We start from the raw sequence: 15,009 nt of genomic DNA on the forward strand, positions 1-15,009 counted from the left end.
GAACATCTGCTGGGGCTAATTTTAGGCCTCTGAACATTGCTGGTGTCCCTCTGAGCTCTTATGCGGGTGCGATCCTGCAGCTCCCTGCTAAGAGCTATGTGAGAGTCCTGTATCCTCGTGTGCAAAGGTTTTGCAGGGGCATAGTGTCCCAGGGATTAGAAGGAACTTTGAATTCCTCACTTACCTAAAGTGTCTAAGCCAAATCCTTTCCATATCGGATGTATGTGTGTCATGGTTTAACCCCAGCCAGCAACTAAGCACACAGTTGCTTGCTCACTCCCCCCCAGCAGGATGGGGGGAAGAGAATCAGAGGGTAAAAGTGAGAACACTTGTGGGTTGAGATAAGAACAGTTTACTAATTGAAATATAATAAATAAAAAAAATTGTAATGAAAAGGAAAATAACAGAGAGAGAAATAAAACCCAAGAAAGACAAGTGATGCAAATGAAAACAATTGCTCACCACCAGCTGACTGATGCCCAGCCAGTCCCTGAGCAGCGGCCCCCCTGCCAACCTCCCCCCAGTTTTATTGCTGAGCATGATGTCACATGGCATGGAATATCCCTTTGGTCAGTTGGGGTCAGCTGTCCCAGCTGTGTCCCCTCCCAGCTTCTTGTGCACCCCCAGCTACTCGCTGGTGGGGTGGTCTGAGAAGCAGAAAAGGCCTTGACTCTGTGTAAGCACTGCTCAGCAATAGCTAAAACATTGGTGTGTTATCATCACTGTTTTCAGAACAAATCCAAAAAATAGCCCCATATAAGCTACTGTGAAGAAAATTAACTCTATCTCAGCTAAAACCAGCGTGACCCCTTTTTTTAGCCCTATCGCCAAGCACCCTTTGGACCTTGCTTTGTGGGTGCCCATGCATTGCGTGGTGGGAAGTGGGCTGCAGCTTTCCAGCCTTTCCCTGCCAAAAATGCAGCATCCCTCCTGTTTGCAGCAGTCGGTTCCTGTTGTCTCGGATGCATGCATATGGTGCAGAAAGCAGTCTTCTGCGATGCCTCTGGCTGTGGAAATACTCCAAAGCCGAGCAAGATGAGAGCCCAGCTCTGGCCTTCTGTTGTGGTTTAACCCCAATCGGCAACTAAGCACCACACAGCCTCTTGCTTACTCCCCCGCCTGGTGGGATGGGGGAGAGAATCGGAAGAATAGAAGTGAGAACACTTGTGGGTTGAGATAAGAACAGTTTAATAATCGAAGTAAAATATAATAATACATTTTAATGAAAAGGAAAATAACAAAAAGAGAGAGAAATAAAACACAAGAAAGACAAGTGATGCAAATGAAAAACAATTGCTCACCACCAACAGATGGATGCCCAGCCTGTCCCTGAGCAGTGGCCCCCCCAGCCAGATTTCCCCCAGCTTATATACTGAGCATGATGTCATACGGTATGGCATAGCCCTTTGGCCAGCCTGGGTCAGCTGTCCTGGCTGTGCCCCCTCCCAGCTTCTCGTGCACCAGGCAGAGCATGGGAAGCTGAAAAGTCCTTGACTGGTGTAAGCACTGCTTAGCAACAACTAAAGCATCAGTGTGTTATCAACATTATTCTCATCCTAAACCCAAAACGCAGCACTATGCCAGCTACTAGGAAGAAAATTAACTCTATCCCAGCTGAAACCAGGACAGGTCCACCCCTTATTCTATACCATCTACATCATGCCCAGGTCCTGCACTTTCCAATACATCCCAATTAATAACCACCACCTTTCCTGTATTTTGATATATACACACAGATATCATTCCCTTAGTCTATGGGCCATCCCTCTAAAATGTCCATTGAGTTCATTTAGTCCAAGACTTGGCTCTCCATCTGTCATAACAGTCCTTCAGGGCAGGAGAGATGGTGTGTGGTGTTGGATTGTTGCATGCTGAAGCCAGTTCTGGTTCCACCACTGCTGTGCTTCCCAGTTCTATCATCGCTGCACTTTGCTCGGTTCCATCAAAATTCATTCTTCATTAATCTGGGTGATTTTTACTGTAATACTGTCAATATGGCATATAGAGACCATATTAGTGATGACATACAGTATTATATAGCAACTAACATTATACAGTTCAGTTCATTGGCTATTTTCACCCAAAATCAAATCCCCTTGAGGTACACATTGGACTCCCCCATCCTTCCGCATCACCCACCAAGCGCACCCAGGTCCTTGAGCAAAAGCAATCCCACGGATGGGTTTGCCTTTGCCTGAGGCAGGAAGAACCCAGACTGTCTTCCCCAGCATATTTTTTATGTGCACTACAGGGACTTTATCCCCTTTCTACAGTACATAAAAGTCTTGACTGGGCAGGGCCAGCTCGATTGGCAGATCCCCTAGTGTTGACTAACCAGGTGGCCTTTGCTAAATGTGTATCCCAGTGTTTGAATGTCCCACCGCCCATTGCCCTCAGTGTAGTCTTTAACAGTCCATTGTATCGTTCGATTTTCCCCGAGGCTGGTGCATGATAGGGGATGTGATATACCCCCTCAATGCCATGCTCTTTGGCCCAGGTGTCTATGAGGTTGCTTCGGAAATGAGTCCCATTGACTCAATTCTTTCTGGGGTGCCATGTCACCATAGAACTTGCTTTTCAAGACCCAGGATAGCATTCCAGGTGGTGGCATGGGGCACGGGATATGTTTCCAGCCATCCGGTGGTTGCTTCCACCATTGTAAGCACATGGCGCTTGCCTTAGCGGGTTTGTGGGAGTGTGATATAATCAATCTGCCAGGCCTCCCCATATTTATATTTCAGCCATCGTCCTCCATACCAGAGAGGCTTGAACCGCTTGGCTCGCTTGATTGCGGCACATGTTTCGCATTCATGGATAGCCTGTGCAATAGTGTCCATGGTCAGGTCCACCCCTCGATCACGAGCCCATCTATATGTTGCATCTCTTCCTTGATGGCCTGAGGTGTCATGGGCCCACCAAGCTAGAAATAATTCACCCTTATGGTGCCAGTCCAGCTCTACCTGAGCCACTTCAATCTTAGCAGCCTGGTCCACCTGCTGGTTGGTTTGATGTTCTTCAGTGGCCCGACTCTTGGGTACGTGAGCATCTACGTGACGTACTTTTACAACCAGGTTCTCTATCCGGGCAGCAATATCTTGCCATAATGCGGCAGCCCAGATGGGTTTGCCTCTGCGCTGCCAGTTGCTCTGCTTCCATTGCTGCAACCACCCCCACAGGGCACTTGCCACCATCCATGAGTCAGTACAGAGATAGAGCACTGGCCACTTTTCTCCTTCAGCAATATCCAAAGCCAGCTGGATGGCTTTCACCTCTGCAAACTGACTTGATTCACCTTCTTCTTCAGCAGTTTCTGCAACTTGTCGTACAGGGCTCCATACAGCAGCGTTCCACCTCCGATGCTTCCCCACAAGACGACAGGACCCATCAGTGAACAGGGCATATTGCTTCTCATTTTCTGGCAGTTTATTATACAGTGGGGCCTCCTCAGCATGCGTCACCTCCTCCTCTGGCGATAATCCAAGATCTTTGCCTTCTGGCCAGTCCATGATCGCTTCCAAGATTCCTGGGTGACTGGGGTTTCCTATTCGAGCCCGTTGTGCGATGAGCGCGACCCACTTACTCCACGTAGCATCAGTTGCATGATGTGTAGAGGGGACCCTCCCTTTGAACATCCAGGCCAGCACTGGCAGTCGGGGTGCCAGGAGGAGCTGTGCTTCAGTACCAACCACTTCCGAAGCGGCTCGAACCCCTTCATATGCTGCCAATAGCTCTTTTTCAGTTGGAGTATAGCCAGCCTCGGATCCTCTGTATCCCTGACTCCAAAACCCTAGGGGTCGACCTCGAGTCTCCCCCGGTGCTTTCTGCCAGAGGCTCCAGGTAGGGCCATTCTCCCCGGCTGCGGTGTAGAGCACATTCTTTACATCTTGTCCTGCTCGGAGTGGCCCAAGGGCTACTGCACGAACTGTCTCCCGTTTAATTTGTTCAAAGGCTTGCTGCTGCTCAGGGCCCCATTTGAAATTGTTCTTCTTCTGGGTCACTTGATAGAGAGGGCTTACGATCAGACTGTAATTTGGAATGTGCATTCTCCAAAAACCCACAACGCCCAAGAAAGCTTGTGTTTCCTTTTTGCTGGTTGGTGGGGACACAGCTGTTATTTTGTTGATCACATCCGTTGGGATCTGACGATGTCCATCTGGCCATTTTATTCCTAAGAACTGGACCTCCTGTGCAGGTCCTTTGACCTTTGTTTTATGGCAAAACCAGCTTTCAGAAGAATCTGAATTATTTTCCCCTTCTCAAACACTTCCTCCACTGTATTGCCCCACACGATGACGTCATCAATATATTGCAGGTGTTCTGGAGCCCCACCCTGTTCCAGTGCAGTCTGGATCAGTCCATGGCAAATGGTGGGGCTGTGTTTCCACCCCTGGGGCAGTCGATTCCAGGTGTACTGGATGCCCCTCCAAGTGAAAGCAAACTGTGGCCTGCACTCTGCTGCCAAAGGGATTGAGAAAAACGCATTAGCGATATCAGTTGTGGCACACCACTTGGCTGCCTTTGACTCCAGTTCATATTGAAGTTCTAGCATGTCCGGCACGGCAGCGCTCAGAAGCGGTGTGACTTTGTTCAGGCTGCGATAGTCTACTGTTAGTCTCCACTCTCCATTAGACTTTCACACTGGCCATATGGGACTGTTAAAAGGTGAGCGAGTCTTGCTGATCACTCCTTGGCTCTGCAGTCGACAAATCAGCTTATGGACGGGAATCAGGGAGTCTCTGTTGGTGCGATATTGCCGCCGGTGCACTGTTGTGGTAGCGATTGGCACCTGTTGTTCTTTGACCCTCAGCAACCCCACAATAGACGGGTCCTCTGAGAGACCGGGCAGGGTAGACAGCTGTTTGTTTAATCTTCTCCGTACTCAAGGCAGCTATACCAAAAGCCCACCAGTACCCTTTTGGGTCTTTGAAATACCCTCTCCTGAGGTGGTCTATGCCAAGGATACACGGAGCCTCTGGACCAGTCACAATAGGATGCTTTTGCCACTCTTTCCCAGTTAGGCTCACCTCAGCCTCCAATACAGTCAGCTGTTGGGATCCCCCTGTCACTCCAGAAATACAGATGGGTTCTGCCCCTTCATAGCTTGATGGCATGAGGGTACTCTGTGCGCTGGTGTCCACTAGAGCCTTATACTCCTGTGGGGCTGATGTGCCAGGCCATTGAATCCACACAGTCCAGTACACCCGGTTGTCCCTTTCCTCCACCTGGCCAAAGGCAGGGTCCCTCTGTTCCTGGACGGAGTCTTCATTACTTCATTTTTGTAACTGCAAAACAGAAGTCCCTTCATCAGGGTCAAAAGTATGATCAGCCCTTCTACTTTGCCCAGCAGACACTGGAGCAGTAATTTTTCTGGATGGATGCTTTTTGGCTGTTGTTTTTCCTTGCAGTTCCTGTACCCGAGTTTCTAGTCTCCAGGTAGGTTCACCATCCCACTTCGCATGTCCTCCCTCGGTCACGCAGGAAGAACCACAGGGTTGCACATGGTGTGCGCCACCGGTACCTTCTCCCTTGAACAGAAAAAGGCTGACTCTTAATAGCTGAGACCTTGGTTGGAGTGCATGAGGAAGACCTATCCTTCTTGGATTGCTCGGACAATTTTGGGGTCAGTTCCTTCACAGCCGAGATGCAGGCCCACATGGAGGAAGCGAGATTATCTTCATATTCTCGGAGTTGTCTGGCCAGTCCATCTATAGTTGGTGCCTCCATGTCTGTCCAGCTCATTATCACCAGGGTGTTGGCATATGATGTTGGTGCATTTCGTATAAACTTTCACCACATGGACCGTGTGCACTGGATTTCATCTGGGTCTTTGGATACCTGGTCATCATCCAGGTTGTTATAGATCACCTCTACCACGGCTATTTCCCTCAGATAATGGATACCTCCTTCAGTGGTGGTCCATTTGCTTTGGGAATTTGCAAGTTCTTCCTTGAAGGGATACCTGTCCTTCACACTTGACAGGAGTCACCACCAAAGACTGAGGACTCCTGCCCTTTTCTTCAATCCCTTTGTCAATGGCCTTATCCTTAGCAAGGGATCCCAGCTGCCGGGCTTCCTTACCCTCTAATTCCTGACTATTGGCCCCAGTATCCCAGCATCGGAGTAACCAGCTGAGAATTAGCTCACCTGGTTGACGGCTAAAATCTTTTTGCATATCTCGCAGCTCACTTAGGGATAGGGATCGGGTGGTTTCTGTCTCATTTATGATTTCAGTCCCTTCCTCCTCCTGTTCTTGTGACTGCTCTGCTGCAGAACAGGCTGCCTCTTCTGATTCTTTCTCCTGCTTCCTCTTAGGAGAAGCTTCCTCATCCCTTACTAAATGAGTTGACTTCTGCTTCCATTGTTTCTTTTTAGTTATAGGGGCAACTGATATAGTGTCTGGTTTAGCCATAGTTTCTGTTGGTTTGTTTTCAGATCCAGAGACCCTCTCTTCTCCTTGAGGGTGCTGCATAATATCAAGCAATGTTTGGTAGATGCTGGCCAGGGCCCAGCACAGTGCAGTAAGTTGTGCCTCTTTGGAATAGCCACGGCATTTTTTTTTTTTCCAACATTCTATCACTTCATCAGGATCCTGCAGTTGTTCAGGAGTGAAGTCCCAGACCATTGGAGGTGAGAAGTTCTCTAGATACCTGCCCATATTCTCCCACATGCCTTGCCACCCATGACCATACTGTTGCGGAGCCTGGGTCATATTCCTAAATTGCTTGTTAACCTTAGACAAAAATGAAGCAATATTCCTAAGAAATACCAACAGAAGTATCTTAACTACCCAAGGATGTTCAAGATACTGAAAAGTTGTTGTAATGAGGAAGAAAACATCACAGAAGAAGGCAGCGAAGGTGTCATTCTGTATTTCCTCCATGAAAAGCCTCTCAGAGGAAGAGGTATAATTGCTAAATGTCTCCATGAGGTGGTACCCGAAGTACAGTAATGGCTTCAGTACAGAACCCAAATGCCAGATAACGCTCAAGGTCAGTGTTTTAATAACAAATTTCCCAGGCAAAACATCACCAATCACTGTAGAGCACAGCAAACTGCAACACCCAACACCAATCTTTAACACGTACAGCAAAAAACAAGACCATGGAACAGCTCAGATGATAAACTAATATCGAGAACAGCTGAATCAATATCGTGACCCGCAACAGCTAACAGATATCAATCCCTTCTAATATGCTCTGGTCAATCTGTTATTATCTCAACCCCTTCGTGCCCCATGTTGGGCGCCAAAAAGGACTGTTGTGGTTTAGCCCCAGTCGGCAACTAAGCACCACACAGCCGCTCGCTCCCCCTCCCCCCCCGGTGGGATGGGGGAGAGAATTGTAAGGGTAAAAGTGAGAAAACTCATGGGTTGAGATAAGAACAGTTTAATAATTGAAATAAAAGAAAATAATAATAAAATATTAATAATAATAAATCATAATGAAAAGGAAAATAACAGAGAGAGAAATAAAACCCAAGAAGACAAGTGATGCAAATGAAAACAATTGCTCACCACCAACTGACCGATGCCCAGCCAGTCCCCGAGCAGTGGCCCCCACCACCAACCTCCCCCCAGTTTATATACTGAGCATGACGTCACATGGCATGGAATAGCCCTTTGGTCAGTTGGGGTCAGCTGTCCCAGCTGTGTCCCCTCCCAACTTCTTGTGCACCCCCAGCCTCCTCGCTGGTGGGGTGGTGTGAGAAGCAGAAGAGGCCTTGACTCTGTGTCAGCACTGCTCAGCAGTAACTAAACCATCCCTGTATTATCAACACTGTTTTCAGCACAAATCCAAAACATAGCCCCATACCAGCTAGTATGAAGAAAATTAACTCTATCCCAGCCAAAAGCAGCACACATAGACAGGTTAGCACAGTCACTCCAGTCCTTTCTATACCAGTGTTTGCATTGCTGATGAGATTAACGTATATCTTGGCCAGTGGTGGACAAAGAGGGTAATTCTCAAGGTCCTCTCTGCTGTAGCTGCCAGCAAAATAAAGCACTTGTGGCATCAAGTAGCAGGTCTGAGCTTTGCTTTCAATTCATCTTCTAGGAGCCAACAACAGCTAAAAATACAAGCAGTTTCTGAGGAGCTAGAGTATTCTCAGGCTTTTTGTCTGGGACTGGGCTGCCGACCTCTCCCCTGGGCTGACAGTCTGGGATCTTAAGGTATTTGCAATGATCTGTCCTGGCCATGTGATAAATCTTGATAGAGAGAACACAGAAATCAGTGGCATCAAGCTGCCACCCTGGAAGTTGCTCTTCTTGCTGCTGTGCCTTTTCCCTGTAACAGAAGGGCTGTTTCATGGCTTAGATTTGTTGAGGAAACAGACAAGATCTGAAACAGCTCCTCTCTTTCTCCTGTGCAGCTATTTCCCTGGCAGCTCAGTAGGAATGATTTATTATAGATTACAGCTCTGTTTAATTCTGTTTCCCTACAATATCATACCATTAGAGTAACTGAGCAAAATGCAGTGGTGCTTCTGGTAGGAAGGCTGCTATCAGAGGCCAGCCTTGTAGCAGAGCCTGGAAGCAAGGAAGAGCAGTTTACCAGGAAATGCCTGTGTTCATGTGCTGGTTGCTTTTGGGAAGGAAAAGGCATCTCACCCTTGAAAGCTTCCTTACTACACAACTCCAATGTTGCTGATGGAGCTGCACCAGTGTGAGCAGTAGTGAGAATACTGCCCTCCAGAGCCTGGGAAAGGTCTGACCAAAGTGGTGGTCTGGAAAGAAAAGTCGAATTCTGTCTTTAAGTGAACCTCCAAGTGCTTTTTTGTATGTTTTGTTGGTTTTGTTTGGTTTTGGTTTTGTTTTTTTTTTTTAAATTGGTTTCGTTTGGGCTTTTTTGCTACCAAAAAGAAAAGGTATTGCTTGTACAAATCCTTGTAAGGAAAGAGCAGGGAATTGCCTTTGTAGTGAGCCTGCCTGAAACTCGATACATCTCAGATGTGTGTTAAGAGAGAAATGAAAAGATTGTGCCATAAAGTGATAGGGGATAATGAATTTAATCTACTATTATGTTGTCCTGGGAGATAGAGTTGGGGCAAGGATATTGGCAATAATGTTATACTTTGTATGACAACAGCAGCAAATACCACCTGAATATGCTTCCCTGGGGAAGGGTGAAAGGGTCTGTTTTCAGAGAGTCCCCAGGAAGGTGGAGTGAGGCAATCAAGAGACGTGAGCCTGGGGAAAGATGCCAGGAGATTTGCAGATGAGCAGTGCATGACAGCTATGCATCTTCCTGCAGCATGAGCTCTGCTTTCCCATTCAGTGGCCCAGTTGAACTGGACAATGCTGCGCTCTTAACCTCATTGTGATCTTGAGAAATTCAGTAAAGAAATGGTAACTTTAATAACATTAGTGAGATGTCTGAACTGGAGCCTTGAATGAACAAATCTTTATCATTAGCTTCTCTGCCTACAAGGGTGGTGATTTGCTACTGCACCAGACCTAGGGATTTTAAAGGATGCTGGCATGGGTGAGCACTGCTGTGCCCAGCTAGAGCAGGGGCTGTAGGTAGGACCTGGTCCTCGGAAGGCTTAACTGGTGATCAGGGCCCCAAAGGGCTTTTGGAGGGGTGTGGTAAAAACAGAGAGGCTGAGGGCAGTACCTGGAAACCTATTAGCTCCTAGAGCTGGACTGGAGAATCCAAGTCTTTACTCAAACACACAAATCTTTTAAAGTAAAGACTGCAATGTTCTGCTCTCAAGGAAAAGTCCAGTCCCCTACCAGCCTTTTGGGAGCCAGGGCATTCTTTTGTTTTATAATGCTGTATCTGGGTCTTTAATTTGGTTCCTATGTGGTATTACCTTTCTTTTCTGGGCCCTGCTAAGTTACGTGCATCTGGTGCAGAGCCCTGCATGTCCCCGTCCCTTCTGGTGCCAGAGGGTGCGTGGGTCAGTCTGCGGGGCCAGATGTAGCTCAGGAGAGCTGGGTGCAGTCCATATGGCTGGCAGCAGAGCAGGGCCAACTTCTGCTTCAAGAGAGGTGGAAACAGAGGAGGATCATGATTCAGATAGCTGCTTAGTGCAGGACACCTCTGAAAACTCCAGCGATGGGGAGAAATAAAGACACCATCTCCCCATTACTGAAGTTTTCAGAGGTGGCAGTACTGCCCTTGCCCTACTCCCCACACTCTTTCTGGTGCCGGGGGCTGCTCACCTGCTCCCCTTCCCTGGGGCAGGGACAGCACACCATGACTCAGTTTCCCTGTGGCCTGGGGAACAGGGAGGGACAGAGCAGGACCAGTAAGGGGCAGAGGGAAAGTTGAAGCAGCTGGTAGGAAATATCATTTTAGGGTGCTGCAAGGTGGTGTTTTGGGGTGCAGCAGTACAAGCCTGCTCTGTCTGCCATGGAGCTGGCATTTCGGGGTGCTGCAGGGCAGCCCTGCTCCATCCCAGCTGCAGAGCTGGCATTTTTGGGTGCCGCAAAGCAGCCCTGCTCCATACTGCCTTCTCCTGTGCCAGGGATCCTGCTAGGGCAGGGAGGGCTGGCTGCGCCTTCCATGCAGGGTGTATGGTGGGTGTTGGTCTCTTTTCTCAGATAACAAGTGCTAGGATGAGAGGAAACAGCCTCAAGTTGTGCCAGGGGAGGTTTAGGTTAGACATTAGGAAAAACTTCTTCACCGAGAGGGTGGTCAAGCATTGGAACAGGCTGCCCAGGGAGGTGGTTGAGTCTCCATCCCTGGAGGTATTTAAAAGATGGGTAGATGTGGTGCTTAGAGACATGGTTTAGTGGGACTTGGCAGTACTAGGTTAACAGTTGGACTTGCTGATCTTAAAGGTCTTTTCCAACCTAAACGGTTCTATGATTCTATGATTATGGACAGTCCCATGGCCCTGCTTCCTCCAACGTGTGACTTATGAGCTGCTGCTTGGGATGTGGGTCTGAGCTTATCTTAAACAAGGCAAGAGTCAGGAGTGCTGTTGCCACGCTCTCGCCTATGCGCAGGCTGTGGTGGGAATTGTGTGGCATCCCTTGTTGTCTCTGCTTTGCATCTGGGCATGGAGCAATGGCTGTACCTGGGGGCAGGAGCAGAGGAGTCCTTGAAGGTGTGGTGAAGGGAGTCCTCATTCCCACCTGCTTCCTTCCTCACCCCTCTTCCTTCCTTGCAGCCCTGAATCTGCCTGCATGGAGCATATTTTGTAATAAACCTGCTGAACTGGGGTCAGGCAGAGTGAGACCAGGAGACTATAAAGAGTTGCAAGCCCTACCCATGCCCACGTCGCTGCAGCAGTGTGGGGCACAGGGTCCCCACGTAGCTTGGTAGCAGTTTGTACTGATGATGAGGACAGTCTAAGACATCTCCTCCCCCTTGTGTATATCCAATGCCTCCTGCAAGCAGCCAGCAGATTGTCAGCACAGCTCTTTTGTAGGTAGAGGGTAGGTCCACCTTCCCATGGATGTTGCAACCTGCCTTGCTTCTGTGAAGCACTTTTTATTTGAGGCAGTGCCCCAAGGGTTAAGCCACGGTCGTGGGGTAGGGTTTGTAGCGGGAACAAAGAGGGATTTTAAGGTCTGTGTTGGGATAGGAATAGAGGGGATGGATTGAGCCTTTCCCAGTGTATTGAATTACAAAGGTCATGGAGATCCTTTTGCTGGGAGTAAAGGTGGGTGAATAAACTGGCACCTCTCTGATGACAGTTCCCAGCTTGCTGACCTGAAACATGCTATTTGAAGGTAGCAAGGTCTTGGCACTGTACTTTGGAGGGATACTCTGCCCCTCTTAGCCACCTGGGCTGCAGAAGGGGAACACAAGGCAGTTGCAAGGGATCCCCTTGGTGTGGGAGAGGCGTCAGAAGCAAGAGCAACTTAGCTGTCTCCTCCCTGCTCTTCCCCCCAGCCTGGCTGGAGGGGGGTGTTGCAGATGGGGTGTTACCCCTCTGTTAGTCACAAATGGGGGGCTGTAGGGCACACCCCTCAGCTTCCCCTTTGCCCGGGGGCTACAGCAGGGAGCTGGCCTTGTCTAAGAGCTCACGTAGGTTATCGCTGCTCTCTCAGGGGATCCCAGAGCTTGTAGGGAAGCCCATCTTTTCAGTGGTGACAGGCTGATTTAAGCATGTGCATTTAATTGCTGGGCCTGTCCTGCTGGTGGCTGCTGAGTTTTGTTCAGATGCTTGCCCAGTGCTGTGGCCTCGGTGACACTGTGACCACGGTGTTGGCTCTGCCTTTGACCTTGCTGATGACACGCACTACGGATCTCCCACCCTGCCTCCCTAGAAGGGACCCTGGGGACTGAAGCATCCTGATGAGAGGAGGGGTGACATGTAGGGGAAGCTGCTGGTACCCACAGGACCCCGTGTGACTCACATCTTGGTTTTCTTTGCCCTGAGAAGGGAGAAAGGCTCTGTGTGTACATGGTGAGGATCAGGAGTGTAAAAATCCAGGGAGAACCAGCAGCTCTGATGTACAGTCCGGAGCTTTGGCAGAAAATCATTCTTTGTCCCTATTAAATATGTGACATCCCAGCCCGAAACATTATCCCTCCCTCCCTGGTCAAAGGATGGTTTAGTCTGGCCTTAATTCCTGAGTGGCAGGGCTTCCTGATCCAGCTGGGGCTGTGTGTCCCTGCTGGGGATGTGATGCTCGACTGACTTGTCCTGTTGCAGCACCAGCAAGGCTTGTCTTGAGTAACCTGCATGTGGCTATAGGCAAAAACACTGCAGCTGGCCAAGCGCTCCTGGGTGGAAAGCACGAGCCCCTTGTCGGCATGACACTGACCCATGGGATGTGGAGAGGAAAGGGTGAGAGAAGAGCCTGTGTCTGATCCCAGTAATTTTCTCCTGTAGTCAACAGGAAATGGATCCTCCAGCCACAAGGCTGCTGCAGGGAGAGGCGCAGGTCCATGCCCATGTGTGCTGTGCAGCGTCTGTGCACAATGGCGCTCTTGCATGCTCCTTGACACAGATGGATGTACTCTGGTACGCAGAGCCACTCGCTGGCTGGGAGGCTTGCACCACAGCTCTTGCTGGGCTCCAGCACAGCCACGGTGTGTGATCTTCCTCTTGTCACCTCTGTCTGCTCTGGTCCCCTCCAAGAAGGAGGCTGAGTTTACCCGGAGAGCCCTCGGAAAGGGGTGATGCCAGCGGGAAGGTGAAGGGAAAGGACATGGGGCAAAGCCTGTTTGAGCTTCAGCCCCTAGCATTAGGGGAATTGCTAGTCTGAGAAGCAGCCTGCAGAGGACATGTATACGTAGCATCATGTGCGTAGCTTATACTGTCTACATTCAGGAACTGGCCAAGCCTGTGGGCCCTACAAGGGCAGTGGCACTAGCTGATTCCGAGTGACCATTCTTAGAAGAAATCCCTTCCTGGTTTCCAGGAAGCTCTCCACCCTAGAGAGTCAAATTGGAAAGAGGCACAGCCAGGGGCAGCCTGGAGGGGCATGTTTGGCTGTACCCAAAGACAGACAGCTTGCCTGTGGATCTGAGCTGCGGTAGTGCCAGGTAACACTCCCACAGCCAGCAGTGGGGGTCAGGCTGCCAGAGGGCTGATAAAGCGAATGGGTTTGACTGGAAGGCAGCCTTGGAGCCCGGAGGAAGACCTCCCCCGGCATCGCTCCTTATCTCAGCAGCACTGGCACACAGCAGCGCTCCCGGCCTGCCTTTCTACCCCATCTCCTCACCATGGACTTGAGCCAGCAGCATCATCTCTGCCCCTCCTGCCGCTGGGTGCTGCAGGAGACAAGGGCTTTGGCACAGCCTGGCCTGGTCCCTGCCCAGTTTGCTGCCTTGCAGAGTTTGTGGCATTGCCCCGATGACTGTGGCCGGGTTGCACACACACACTCACATACACACACTCACATGCACATGGCTGTGGCAGAAATGGGTGAGTCAGGCAGGGGGTGAATCACAGGGGAATGAGTCAGCGGGAAGCAGAGGGCAGGTGCTCTCCCAGGACTGGGCTTTAAGGGAGCCCAAGGGCCTGGCAGCCTGTGCTGGGTCCCCCCGGGCGATGGGGTGAGGGTGCTGGAGGAGAGCTAGGAAAGCTGCAGGGCTTAGCAGGTGGAGGCAGTGCCTGTGGCTTGGGCAGAAGAGCAGTGGGAATGGGCCAGGATCCGTCTCGGCCACGTGCCGAACTTGTTCTCTGCCTGCGTCTCCTCCAGCTGTGGGTACGTTTCTGTCCCGGAGGGGACTGGGGCATCCTCAGTGCTGAGGCTTTCTCAGGAGGGACTGAAGACAAGCACCACAAGGCCACAAGGGAGCAGTGTGGTTGTCCTGGTTTCAGCTGGGATAGAGATAATTTTCGTCCTAGTAGCTGGCATAGTGCTGTGTTTGGGATTTAGGATGAGAATAATGTTGATAACACACTGATGTTTTAGTTGTTGCTAAGTAGTGCTTACACCAGTCAAGGACTTTTCAGCTTCCCATGCTCTGCCCGGTGCACAAGAAGCTGGGAGGGGGCACAGCCAGGACAGCTGACCCAGACTGGCCAAAGGGCTATGCCATACCGTATGACATCATGCCCAGTATATAAGCTGGGGGAAGAAGAAGGAAGGGGGGGACGTTCGGTGTGATGGCGTTTGTCTTCCCAAGTAACCGTTACATGTGATGGAGCCCTGCTTTCCTGGGGATGCTGAACACCTGCCTGCCGATGGGAAGTAGTGAATGAATTCCTTGCTTTGCTTTGCTTGTGCGTGCGGCTTTTGCTTTCCCTATTAAACTGTTCTTATCTCAACCCACGAGTTTTCTCACTTTCACCCTTCCGATTCTCTCCCCCATCCCACGGGGGGGAGTGAGCGAGCGGCTGTGTGGTGCTTAGTTGCTGGCTGGGGTTAAACCACGACAGCGGTGACCAGGTATCCCAGCCTCCAGTGCATGGGGTGGATCCTTGTCTCCAGGAGGCAGTGGGGTGTCCAGCCAGCCCTGGGCAAGCTGAGCAGGTCTCTGTCCTGGTCGGATCCTGTCCAGTAACCTTCCCCTCTGCTCTGAGAGAGCAGGAAGAGGATGGAAAAATGAACGATCCCTTGCTGGAGCAGAGAGGGATAAACAGATAGCTCTGGATTGA

The 15,009-nt window shown here is 50.2% G+C and overlaps 1 protein-coding gene across 5 annotated transcripts in view; it reads left to right on the top strand.

Annotated features, from left to right (window-relative positions):
* LOC104013998 (atos homolog B) overlaps positions 1 to 15,009 on the top strand; it is a 48,737-nt gene that overhangs the window by 9,399 nt on the left and 24,329 nt on the right. The window lies entirely within an intron of this gene.

The sequence above is a fragment of the Nipponia nippon genome, unplaced genomic scaffold, assembly GCF_047370975.1.
Source record: "Nipponia nippon isolate SJK-2023a ecotype South Korea unplaced genomic scaffold, ASM4737097v1 scaffold_27, whole genome shotgun sequence".
NCBI classification, from domain to species: Eukaryota; Metazoa; Chordata; class Aves; order Pelecaniformes; family Threskiornithidae; genus Nipponia; species Nipponia nippon.